This window comes from Pseudophryne corroboree, chromosome 1 (assembly GCF_028390025.1).
Source record: "Pseudophryne corroboree isolate aPseCor3 chromosome 1, aPseCor3.hap2, whole genome shotgun sequence".
NCBI lineage: Eukaryota > Metazoa > Chordata > Amphibia > Anura > Myobatrachidae > Pseudophryne > Pseudophryne corroboree.
In genome coordinates this window covers 536,170,888-536,183,843 of record NC_086444.1, presented here as the reverse complement: position 1 = coordinate 536,183,843, position 12,956 = coordinate 536,170,888, and the positions used below count along the sequence as shown (strand labels likewise).

Genomic DNA, 12,956 nt, shown 5'->3' with positions numbered 1-12,956 from the left:
GCACCCACAGTGCCAGATATGCCCCCACAGTGCCAGATACATAAATGCCCCCACAGTGCCAGATACATAAATGCCCACACAGTGCAGATATGCCCCCAAAGTACCAGATACATAAATGCCCCCAGTGCCAGATACATAAATGACTCCACAGTGCCAGATACATGAATGCCCCCACAGTGCCAGATATGCCCCCTCAGTGCCAGATACATAAATGCCCCCAGTGCCAGATACATAAATGCCCCAGTGCCAGATACATAAATGACCCCACAGTGCCAGATACATAAATTACCCCACAGTGCCAGATACATAAATGCCCCCACAGTGCCAGATACATAAATGCCTCCACAGTGCTAGATACATAAATGCCCCCACAGTGCAGATGTGCCCCCACAGTGCCAGATACATAAATGCCCCCACAGTGCAGATACATAAATGCCCCCACAGTGCAGATATGCCCCCACAGTGCCAGATACATAAATGCCCCCACAGTGCAGATATGACCCCACACCATGCCTTGCCCAATACATAAATGCCCCCACACAGTGCCCGATCCATAAATGCCCCCACAATACCTGCAGTGCTGTGAGGAGGAGTGCTGCTGAGGGCGCAGGCAGACTCTTCCAAAACTGTTGTTGTGTGCGCGCACACAAAAGTTTAGGATGGTTAGCTCTGCAGGCTGGCTCCAGGCACGAATATGGCGGTGCCAGCGCGTGGCGCCCATTAAGGGTGGCGCCCCGCGTGGCCGCACTATTCGAACATGCCTGGAGCCGGCCCTGCAAATTGGTACATGGGATATCCAAACGAGCGGTAGACAGAAGTGTAGTCAATAGGCAGAGAAAGAAGGAGGTCAAACACAGAGATCACAAGCAAAGTTATCAAAAGTCTCAAGGAATGAATCCAGCAAGTGAGTTCCCTCTTTATAAGCAGAGACAGTGTTAATTTTGACACGGATTTAAATTTTAGTTTTAGTCTTAGCTGCTTACTTAACATTGTAGTTGGTTTAAAGTCACATTTTAGTTGCAGGTTTTTTTTATTTTAGTCAAGATTTAGTCAGTGGATCTCAGTTTCGTTTTTAGTCCAATTTTAGTCAATGTTTTAGTCAGAACTTTTGCAAACAGTTTAATGGATTTTGCTGTAGAACATTTCTCTAAAATTCCCTTGAGAAGTTTACACATCTTTAGCTATAAGTTTAACAATATACTGTAGGCTCAGTAGGCTGAGAATGTGTTACATACTGAGTCTGACTTACCATAGTACTCCCATATATCATATACAAATGAATGCCTTAAATTTGTTAGAACAAACAAGTGTAATACACAATCATATTTCCTTCACATCAAGTCATATTAATCTGCAAATATTTAGAACACAATATTATTCTTTTAAAATTTTAAATGCTACTTCCAGTGTTAATTTTGACAAAGATTTTTAATTTAGTTTTAGTCTTAGTCACTTTTTTTTTTGTTGCTTTGTTTTAGTCAAGATTTAGTCAGGGGATCTCAGTTTTCAGTTGAAATAATATTGTCAACAGAAATTTGGTTTGGTTCTGCACAGGAAAAATGTGGTAATGATGAACATAGATTAATACGCAGATTGTAGAAAACTGTTCAGGGAATGACCAACGATACTAAATTTCAATTTAAAGATTCTTAATGAAGACATCTAAATAATTATTAGGGTTGGTGGTGCTCCCAGAGTCAGTAATAGTTAAAGCAAAGAGAAGAAAAAAGAAAGACTCTGTGTTGGGGCACGCTTAGAAATTTGAAATAAGTTTATTAAAACTTAACATTTAATTGGTAACGAATAAAAGTAATGAGGAGTTTGATACAAAAAAAGTGTTCAAGAACACAAAGTAAACATATGTATTGCCAGAAATCAGGATAAGCCTGATACAAAATTATGGGCACCTGTGGTGAAAAATATACTGAAAAACATAAAAAATTACAAACATTTTTTTTTTAATTAATATTATTAAGGTGCCTGAGTTAATCAAAATTCAAAATTAGGATAGAGGTAAATGATATGTACATATAATCACCGCAGTGATAATTGTAGGTAAGCACCTAATCTGAAAACCTCATGGGAATAGGTGAGAGGCACAAAGGTTCATAATTGAAATGTCAAATGACTAAGGGTAATCACCTGGTAGAGATTCTGTTTGCTAAAAGGCTAGATCCTTATAGATAACAAAGCATTTAAGAGAAAAGTATGATTATTAAAGATACACAAAAGCATAAACAAATAAGCCTAAAGGCAAAGCCAAATGTAGATAAATAGAAGGTTTGCGGGAAAGTTGGATAAGGAGTAGGTAAGTTTCAGAAGTTGCTCTAACACTTCTGCTGTTTGTGATCAGAGGTCACAATCTTACTGCACCTGATATTCCCAAGGGGTCACCCTACTAGGTACTGATCAGGCTTATCAGCGCTTAGCTTCCAAGGTCAGATGAGATTGGGCGTTGCTGCTGAAATATGGCAGTAATAAACACTAGGACACAAATGAGAGAGTGTAATGAGTAGTGAGCAACAAGGTACTTCTGCTGTCCAGTTTCTAGCGCAGATTCTCTGTTGCTGTGAGCATTGCAGAGAGTGGTCTCGCATCTGGATGAGAGGGTACTAAAAATAGAAGTGAGATATGCTCAGAATAGGGAGGAAACCCTGCCTTCTGCTGTCCACTGTCTTATATAAATATATAGCGGACAGTGGATGAGAGAGGTGGGTTAGGCTTACCTATTGAAAAAAAGGTGGTGGGAAAATTAGAAGAAGGAGGAGAAATGGTAATGTGGTGAGATCACAAATTAACAAAAAATTTAGTAAATTATGAAATAAAACAATCATGAAATCAACGATTAATTGGAAAAAGGAAAGTAAACACAGGCTGCATGGTAAAGGCTTACCAAAGATGGGTATAAGACCCTGTTTAAGCAGAAGGGATTCTGCAAAAAAGTATTACATTTAAAAGGAAATACCAAAAAATGGTTTAGAACAATAATTAAGGATCAAAAATAGCAAACATGGAAAAAACAATATTGATTATATATCAGTATCAGTTAAATAACTGGAGTTCAAATGGGCACATACAATACCAGGGAGTCCCAGAAAGTGATCTGAACTAAAAAGAGTTCAGCATCACTGAGCACAGACGGACCGTTTCACCAGGGTGGCTTGTTTCAAAGCGCACGTATTGGGATTTCAAAGCGCACTTTGTCCTCTCCTCGTCTGGTCAGTCCGCCACCGATCTCCTCTGTTAGCTAACAGAGGAGATCGGTGGCGGACTGACCATACGAGGAGAGGACAAAGTATCCACGATTGGAGCCAGCATCCTTGGGGATATATAACATCTATACAGCTTCTATACGTGCGCTTTGAAATCCCAAAATCTGGTAGGAGGCCACCCTCATAAGTCTGAGATGTGAAATGATTACATATCTTTTCTTCTTGTGATGAAGATTGCTAAATTGGATTGCATTTTTTAATATTAAAAAAGAGACTTTTATTTTATCCATTGGACTGAGTTTTATTATATTTGAAGTGAAAATCTCTGCTGTAGAACTTCAAAAAGTTTTATGAATTAATTACACTAGATTGTGTTTTAATTTTTTCTTTGCATGAAACGTCACTGGAAGTACACTTGATGATTATTATTGAAGTGCAAATTAAATCCAGGAGATAGCGGGACACGAAGAAATTCTCTGCTTCAAGATAAGTAGAGTTGATTTCTTTATATCACTCACTAATTAAAGGAGCGCAGGAAAAGGGATACCTGTATTTTGTTGGTAAGCATGTTGGTTGTGTACATGCAGGTATAATTGTGATGTTGCATTAGAACTATCAATGGGGTCATTGGTGTTATTGGTGGCTGTTATGATATTAAGCTTGCTAAAGCCTCTTGCTGAGTGGTTCACGTATAACAGCACCTCTTCTCAGAATTACAGTGCAATTGTTCACTGATACTAAGCGGTCACCAAAGCATAAAATCTAAGTAGCGCAAGCTCAATGTCATAGACACATATACAGTTTTTAAAGAGAACAGGACAGCACATGGACTACTAAAACTATACAGAAAGCAGCATGCCAGCTCTTCAGGATAGGATGGACAATCTTCACTGAAGAGCGTGCTTGCCAGTGATCCAACAGCACGAAAAAAAATATATTCCTGAAATAATATGTATTTTCCACAATTAAGAACAGATGTCTTGCATATATAGGTAAATGTCTTTTGTATTAATGTTGCAATAAAACATTATCCTAAGTAATATGTTTTTCCACAATTGATGAGAAGTAACAGTTCTTTTGTATGTATAGTTACATAGTTACTTAGTCACATAGTTTGTGAGGTTGAAAAAAGACAATCCGTCCATCAAGTTCAACCTATTTGTGTTCTCCTTCTCTGCATTATTTTCAGGAGTAATTTTATCTGTTGATAAAGTTGGCCTTTGTGTTGTATTTCCTCATTTTATTATAACTATGGTACGTGATCTATCCACCATAACCCTGTATATTCTTATCCATTAGGAATTTATCTAGCCCATTCTTAAAAGTATAGACAGAGTCTGCCATTACTACTCTCTCAGGCAGGGAATTCCAAACTCATATTGTCCATACTGTGAAAAAACCTTTCCACCTCTTTGTGCGGCATCTCCTCTCCTCTAACCTAAGTTTTCTGTGCTGGTCTTAACAAAAACAGATCCCCCGAAAGCTCTGTGTATTGTCCCCTTAAATATTTATAGATGTTGATCATGTCCCCTCTTAATCTCTTTTCCAGTGTGAACATGTCAAGCCTTGCAAGTCTTTCCTGGTATTCCAGCGCCTCCATCCCCTTAATTAGATTGGTCGCCCGCCTCTGAACCTTTTCTAGTTCCAGGATATCCTTTTTGTAGTAAGGTGCCCAAAATTGTGCGCAGTATTCCAGATGGGGCCTCACTAGGGCTTTATATAATGGGAGTATAACACTCTCATCCATTGCATCAATACCCCTCTTTATGCATGCTAGTACGTTGTTTGCCTTTTTTGCTGCTATCCTACATTGGGTGCTGCTGCTAAGTTTGTTATCTATGTGAACACCTAAATCTTTTTCCAGTACGGAGTCCCCTAAAATCACCCCATTAAGCATGTAGGTGTTAGTTTTGTTCTGTTACCTTACACTTGTCTGTATTGAACCTCATTCTCCATTTTGCTGCCCATGATTCCAGTTTAAATAAATCACTCTGGAGAGACTCAGCATCTCCCTCTGAATTTATAACCTTACATAGTTTGGTATATACTATATATGAGTGTGGAATCAATTCTGTTTCTGGTACATAGTTTGGTATCATATGCAAAACTTGACACCATGCTCTCTAGACCTTCTGCTAGATCCTTAATGAAAATGTTGAACAATAGCAGTCCGAGTACAGACCCTTGTGGCATACACTTCAGTCCAATTTGAAAAAGTTCCATTTACCACAATGCGCTGCTCCCTATTATCTAAACAGTAACTAACCCAAGTGCATATTGTGCTCCCTAGCCCTAGTTCATGTAACTTATAGATAAGTCTCATGTGTGGCACTGTGTCGAAAGCTTTAGCAAAGTCTAAAAAGATTACATCCACCGCTTTACCGTGATCAAGGTTCGCACTAACCGTTTCATAAATGCCTAGTAAGTTTGTTTGACATGATCTATCCTTCACAAAGCCATGTTGGTTCCTAAGAATAATCTTTTTCGCTTCAAGGATCTTTTGTACACTATCCCTCAGAATGCTTTCTAGGACTTTCCCCACTATAGATGTAAGACTAACTGGTCTATAATTGCCTGGTTCAGCTTTACTTACCTTTTTGAAGATTGGCACTACTTCCGCTATACGCCAGTCTGTCACGATCCTGACTGAAGTTCTCATATTGGGTGACTTACCCCTGCCATCTGTCCTGGATCCTATGTCTTTTCTGCTCACTGGGATAAACAGATTGCCATTACCATGAGTTTCCTGAGTGCTGAGTTCTCTGCCTGGAAGGTAAGAGTTAACGAGCTCCACCTGTGGTGATTAATCTTCTGTGTGAGTCTGAATTCAGCATCCTCTGTTTGTTTGCAGAAGTTCAGGCTTCAGTGTTCTTTCGGCCTGCTAGGCCTCACTCCACATCACAGCCTAGTCTAGAGTACTTACATGGCAGTAACTGTTCACCTGACCCAGAGTTGTCCAATCCTGTGCCAGCCTGAGATTCTCTGAATCACCTGACACTGCTCATCAATCCTCAAGGACCAGGAAGTATGTCGGGAGACTTGAGTTGGAAACTCTGCCAGTTCCTTGTTTCACACACAGCTCTGTGTGAGCTTAGAAGCTGAGCCCCCTAAAGGTAACACTTGTACTTTGGTTCCTGTATAACTTTGCTCCATTGCTACCCAGTCTGGATTACAGTTGTGTTACCATTGATATCCAGTATTTCTACAGTTTCATCTTAAAGTCACAGTTGCAGTATTCTATAGTCGCATCTTAAAGAAACAGCTTCAGTATTCTACAGTTTTATCTTAAAGTCATAGCCACAGTCGTCGTTCTACTTTCAGTTGCGTTTCCAGTTATATCTGGTACCAGCCCGGATTACAGTTGCGTCCCAGTCTCCCCGGTAATCAGCCCGGTTATCAGTCTCACCAGTAACCAGTCTTTCTTACTATCTCGCCAGTAACCTTGAGTACATAAGCACCTACTCCTGTGACACTATATCCAGTTCAATCTCACCTATACATTCATCATCCTATCCAGTGGTCAGGATACGGCTTCCTCTGCCAAGGCCCGGGTTCGATCCCCGGTCAGAGATTGCTCCTTCTTCTCACTGATTCCTACAGACCAGCCTAATATTTACATAGTCCTCCAGTCACCCACACATGCTTCACTAATACCGGGTTCACAAAAACCACAGTCCTGACACAGTCTTTGGGAACCATGCCTGCTGTAACTGAATCATTGAAGATTAAAAATAGAGGTCTTGCTAATTCGGAGTGTAGCTCCATGAGAACCCTTGGATGAATACCGTCTGGACCAGGTGACTTATTAATCTTCATTTTTTTCAATCGGTAACAGACTTCCTCCTCACTTAAATAAGCACTAAGCAGTGGGACATTATCCTATTGGGGTTGGGTGTTAGTTCATGCATCTGGTCCTCTATTGTAAATACTGATGAAAAAAACTTGTTTAATGTATCCGCTATGTCATTATCATTTTTTATTAAGCCTCTCAGTTTGTCCTTTAAAGGACCTCTACTCCCCTTCTTTAATCTTTTGCTGTGGACATATTTAAAAAAAGTTTTGTGGTTTGATTTACTTTCCTTTAATACTAGCTTTCCAGTTTCTACTTTAGCCGTTCTTATTTCTTTTTTGCATATTTTGTTGCAAACCTTATACTACTAGAATGACTCCGCCTTCCTGTCTGATTTGTATTTTCTGAATGCTCGCCTTTTTCTGCCCATTAATTCCTTAATATTTTTGTTACGCCACATTGGTTTGGAGTTTTTAGTCCTTTGTTTGCTGCCCATGAGAATAAATTTACGAGTAATCTCATCGATCAGTGATTTTAACGCCTCCCATTTCTCCATAGTGTTTTTTCCTTGAAACAAAATATCCCATTCAGTGTCCCAAAAAGCTTCTCTCATCATGTCAAAGTTGGCTTTGCTGAAGTTCAGAGTCCTAGTTGAACCTGTATAGGACTTATTATGAAAACTAATATTGAATGGTTGCTGTTTCCTATGGGCTATAATATTTGATATCAAATCCCCATTGTTTGTCAATAACAGGTCTAAGATTGCATTGTACCTAGTTGGTTCCTCGATTAGTTGAAGCAAGTAGTTATCATTTAGTGTGTTTAAAAACATATTACCCCTAGCAGTATTGCATGAATCATTTGTCCAATTTATCTCTGGATAGTTAAAATCTCCCATCACTATTACATCGCCTGCTCCTGCCGCTTTATCAATTTGCTTCAGCAACATTTCCTCGTCAGATATGTTAATGCCAGGGGGCTTGTAGCATAGCCCCACTACTATCTTTTACTTTCCCTTTCCCCCGCATGTAGTTTCAACCAATAACATCTCAACAGTGTTTACAGTTTCTTCATGAATAGCCTCCCGTACGTCAGGTTTTAAAAACGGCTTTATGTAAAGACAAACACCTCCACCCTGTTTGTTTGATCTGTCTCTCCTGAACAGTTTATAAACCTCCATATTAACTGACCAGTCATGAGATTCGTCCCACCAGGTTTCAGTAATGCCTATAATATTGTACTGATTGCTTGCGGCAAGGATTTCTAGTTCCCCCTTTCTACCAGTTTGGCTTCTAGCATTTACATACATAAAATTTAGATAAGTATTTCTTCTTGCGCTAGGGACATCATTTTGTGTATGCAGTAACGGTGGCCCATAAACATCACTAGTCAGTGATTTGGCAATACCCTTGGTAATACCCTTATTAGTACCCATATTAATGGCCATGAAATCTGCTCTTTCCCTCCCCCCTTCTCCACCCCCATTTGGTTAACTACCACCATATTTACTATTCTCACTGCATGACCAGTAGTTTCTAACTGAACCCTCCCACCAGGCACCTAGTTTAAAATCTCTTCCAACCTTCTAACCATCCTTCCCCTCAGCACCGCTGCCCCCTCCTCATTCAGGTGCAATCCATCATGACAAAAAAGATGGTGCCTGACAGAGAAGTCTGCCCAGTGTTCCAGGAACACAAACCCCTCTTTCCTACACCAGTCCCTAAACCACACATTTACCTCCCTAATCTCCCTCTGCCTTCCTGGGCTAGCACATGGCACAGGTAATATTTTGGAGAATATTACCTTAGATGTCCTTGCCTAAGTCCGTATAATCTTTCTTAAGGACATCCCACCTACCACAAACTTTGTCGTTGGTGCCAACATGCACCAAGACCGCCGGGTCGTTGCCAGCCCCTCCCATTAATCTATCTACCCGGTCCGTTATGTGCCGCACCCGTGCACCTGGGAGACAATAGACTGTACGGCGTTCATGGTCCTGGTAGCATATGGCCCTATCTGTCTTCCTGATAATAGAATCCCCTTCCACCACAATCTGACTAGGTATCTCACTATCTTTTATCCCAACTGTGCCAGAGAGACCGCTCCTCCGGTTGCTAGAGGGAACAGTCTCCTCCGGCACCGTCATTTCCTCACTACCATCCACTGAATCTACGTCCAATCGGGTGAACTTGTTGGGGTTTGGTAGTTTAGAGATGTCATGCCTCCCCCCGTTTTTCTTACTCCTAACTGTGACCCAGCTGGCTACCTGGTCATTCTCTGGCACCGGTGTTGGCGCCCGCTCAGTCCCCTCTCCGTCTCCGGCACCAGCTCCGGCCCGCCCTCACCGGCACCGCTCACACACAGGCACACATGTGTGATCCGCCATCCACTTCCGGTTCTGGGTCACAGCTTCCTCCTGCTCCTCTCCTCCCGTTAGCGTCTCAGCGTCTCAGAGTCCTATCTCCCCGTCAAGGAAGCAATTATGTCTGTCATAGGTAAATGTATTTTATATAGATGTTGTACTGTTATCTCCATTAGCAAGTATTTACTAAAGTAAAGATATGGATAGATACAGTATGTAGTGTCAACATTTCTTCATGCATAAATGTCTTTTGTAGAGAAATATTGCACAATAATTCAAATAGCACAAGAAAAAAAATACAGCAGCAAACAATTAAGTAGATCTTCAGAGTACTCCAGATTAACAGCACTATAATGAAATGCCACACAGTTCATTTCCAAATGCACAAATCATATTACTGTAGATTGATACTTAGCAGATTTTGAATAAAGTCCAGTTTAGCTTCCCATGGTGGAATGTCATCAGGTACAGATTTTTAAAATCATACAAATAAATACTTTGCTGAGCAGAGTATAAATCCCGGTGTATATCCAATAAACACCAGTCATGGTTCTAACTTCACCTGTCACAATTATTGCAGGAGTTAGAAAGAAGTCTAGCACTATGAGACCTAGACTGCACAGCTGACTGGTCGCTAGTAGAGATGAGCGGGTTCGGATTTACTTGGTTCTTAACGCCAGAATTATCACAAGTTCTTTATTTATGGATTTTTCTTATTGGCTAACCAAAACACGTGACGTTCGTGAGCCAATAAGGAGATTCGGGTAAATCCGAGTAAAACAGAGCCCACTCATCTCTAGTTGCTAGGAAACTGATTGGAGCTGACCTGACCAAGATCTCCTAAACTGTGTTTTATACTGATTCTAAAAATTGGTCTCTAATGTTGTTTCACTGTGAGTATACTGGAGACTCTCAGAGTGTCCCTCCAGCATGGAGGGTGGAGCTGAAAATGCAAAGATACATTGTGCATACACTAAAGAACACAAGTTTGGAAGTTTGGATGGTCTGACAGGTTTGGAAGAGCCCTCAAGTATGCATTTGATTAAAAGTTTGGTAAGAAAGGGCTTTTACTTACTATAACATATTATATTCTTTATAAACACCTTATTTATTATGTCTCTTTCTCTGTCACCCACTGTCTCTTGATCTCTCTGTCCCTATATTTCTTTTTCTCTGTCTCTCACTCTGTCTCTCTCTCTCACCTATTTTAAAGGGCACCAATTACAAATACATAGTAGACTAATTATAGTTTAATAACTAATTTGTCTAATGAATCTTTTCTACATTTTGCCACTTAAAAGTAAATAAATGAAAAACTTTGCAAATGTAAAACAAAATAAATAACTGTACATGTTATGATATATCTAAAATATGATTTAAATGTATTGGAAAACTGCCATTACTACATTTATATTTATTAATGTCATAAGATCAAATTGTGATGCAAACATTTCCAAAGATACATGCCAACTCGTATATGGTAAAAGCATTATTACTGATATACTTTAGAATGCCTATTGGGAGATCATATTGCAACAATATTTTGCCTACATGACTAAATATTATTGCGATATTAGTAACTTAAAGCTAGGTTTATTATTAAAATAGGAAGAGTATTTATTTACAGGGAATAACATGACTAATGCACCCTCCATTCTTTTGAATAAGCACAGTTGTAATCTTTTTTAAAATAAAGTATTTTTTATTGATGCATCATGAGATCATACAGAGTCATACAATGGCAGGGCCGGAACGCAAGTGTAGTCCACGGCATGATGACACAATGTGACATTGTAAACATAAAAATATTAGCCAATACAGCAGGTCATAATTCAGTGAGAAAGAGAAATTACACACATTGTCATGTCAAAATAAGAGGAAGTAAGTAAAACTTGCCCGTATCAAGCACAGTTGTAATCTTACTGATAACAGGAATGTTAGGAAACGGGAACTGGAACTCCAGAGATCGGGTGACTACTGGGGAGTTCCAGAACTCACGGGTGGAGCTGCGGCTGGGGACGGATAGTCGCAGCTACACCAACTCTGTTACTCCTCCCAGCGGTCGGATGGTGCCTGCTGAACTAGTCTTCTGCCTATAGCAGCCACGTTTGAATGGGCGAATTAGGTCCGCCCAGACTCCGATGCCTCCAGGTCTTATAAAGTGACAAGGCACCAACCGAGACTGCGAGTGAGTAAGGGGAAAACTAGCTACGGCTAACGAGACTCCAAAAAACAAGAAATAAATAAACAAGTATGTGCGGCGCTGCCACCAGAACCCAAGCACAGAAACTAAGGCAAGCGGGAAGACCCACAAAATACAACTCAGTAGATACCAGAGGAGTAAACCAAAGTATAGTGGCCTAGCCACCTAAAGCAACCCCGTCGCAAAATAATAAAAGAACTGTGCGGAAACCACCACAGAAATAACACAAGGAAAACATAATAAACATGCAGCCTCTGACGCAGGATGTGGCAGAGCTACAGACTCCCGATACCATGAGGGACAAATACAGGTACCACTGGAATACAGAGGAGTTCCAAAGACTGGCCGATAGAACTGGAAACTGAACAGGACACCTGGTTGGACGTGGTCCAAACAGAAGCCAGGACCGGAGCAACAGGAACATAAGACTGGAACCAGGATTGCTGACAGGGACCATAAAAAGGCCCAAAGAACCAATCAAGGGACCCTTAGAGGAGCCCAACACCCCCGGTCCCTAACAGCACCAGCTGTGGTCTAGCGCATTATACAGAGCATCAGCTGCTTAGCCGGGACTGAGAGTGGCCGCCAGCGAAAACATCAACCAGCTCCTACCTGAGGGGGATACTTTTTAATTAAATGTATTCCATTTTTTGTGCAGATCTTCTTAATTAAGGGATACTGTCCCTTTTTACAATAGTCCTAATCTCAGAGCTCAATCTCCCCTTCCCCAGCTTCACAAAGGCTGTAAACAAAGGAGAAGCCTGCTTTCTGACAATGCTGGGCTTGCTGCTTAGCTCAGCTGTGTCTGTGTGCATGATACAAAAGTGTGGGAGATGGATAATATCAGTGTGCAGCCTCGCTGAGAAGGAGTGACAGAGAGAGTGATTGGTGAGTCCCCCTTTTCAGGACTGGGTAATGGGCTGGACCCAGTTTCTTAGCAGCTAATTTCGGGAACTTTGTCAACTACTTTACAGTATGAGCAATGACCAGGGCCCTGTAAGCCTCTGGGTCCCATAGCAGTGGCACGCCTTGCACTCACTCTAGATACACCCACGTAACAATTATAATATATCCATTATTAGCATGCCAGTGAGCTGATCTATGTATGAACTGTGATTTGTATGAAACTACAGATTAAGAAGTATACTGAATGCTGTACTTTTTCTAGACTTTTTTTTAAATATGAAAAAAGGTGATCTGACCTGCAAATTGTGGAGTAAATTGAAAAAAAATCTGTATCAATTAAACACCAATAATAGCTTTCTCTATATTATTGACTAATATATGACTACGTCTAGTTTTGATGGTTTAAAGGAATAAACTTGTTTTTATAAACAGATTACTAACAGCTGATTGGTGACTAATTAAAGACCTTATTGCAGTTATGAG

General features: G+C 40.5%; 1 pseudogene; it reads right to left on the bottom strand.

The window, feature by feature from the left end:
* Positions 1–2,361: 2,361 nt before the first annotated feature.
* LOC134954463 (5S ribosomal RNA) lies at positions 2,362–2,480 on the bottom strand (annotated as a pseudogene).
* Positions 2,481–12,956: the final 10,476 nt, after the last annotated feature.